This window comes from Amblyraja radiata, unplaced genomic scaffold (genome assembly GCF_010909765.2).
Source record: "Amblyraja radiata isolate CabotCenter1 unplaced genomic scaffold, sAmbRad1.1.pri S105, whole genome shotgun sequence".
Lineage (NCBI taxonomy): Eukaryota > Metazoa > Chordata > Chondrichthyes > Rajiformes > Rajidae > Amblyraja > Amblyraja radiata.
Genome location: NW_022630096.1, coordinates 308,965 through 309,953, shown reverse-complemented (window position 1 = coordinate 309,953; position 989 = coordinate 308,965).

Sequence of the window (989 nt, the reverse complement as noted above, 5' to 3'; positions counted from 1 at the left end):
GCCCCAGCTACGCCTGCCTCTTTGTCGGGTACGTTGAACAATCCTTGTTCGAGGCGTACCAGGGCCCCATCCCCGACCTCTACCTCCGCTACATTGACGACTGCTTTGGTGCGACCTCCTGCACCCACACACAACTGACTAACTTCATCCACTTCACCACAAACTTCCATCCGGCACTCCAATACACCTGGACGATTTCCGACACTTCCCTACCATTCCTTGACCTCACCATCTCCATCGCAGGGGACAGACTCCTGACCGACATACATTACAAACCCACTGACTCACATGGCTATCTGGACTACACGTCTTCCCACCCTGCCCCCTGTAAAGACTCCATCCCCTACTCCCAATTCCTCCGCCTACGCCGCATCTGTTCCCAGGACGAGACATTTCATACCAGGGCATCGGAAATGTCCTCGTTCTTCAGGGAACGGGGATTCCCCACCGCCACCATAGATGAGGCTCACACCAGGGTCTCATCCATACCCCGTAACACTGCTCTCTCTCCCCATCCCCGCACACGCAACAAGGGCAGAGTCCCTCTGGTCCTCACCTTTCACCCTACCAGCCGGCAAATACAACACATAATCCTCCGCCATTTCCGCCACCTCCAACGTGACCCCACCACTCGCCACATCTTCCCATCTCCCCCAATGTCTGCCTTCCGCAAAGACCGCTCCCTCCGCAACTCCCTCGTCAATTCTTCCCTTCCCTCCCGCACCAACCCCTCCCCGGGCACTTTCCGTTGCAACCGCAAGAAATGCAACACCTGTCCCTTCACCTCCCCCCTCGACTCCATTCAAGGTCCCAAGCAGTCGTTCCAGGTGCGACAAAGGTTCACCTGTATCTCCTCCAACCTCATCTGCTGCATCCGCTGCTCTAGATGTCAGCTCATTTACATCGGTGAGACCAAGCGTAGGTTGGGCGATCGTTTCGCCGAACACCTCCGCTCAGTCCGCAATAACCTACCAGACCTCCCGGTGGCT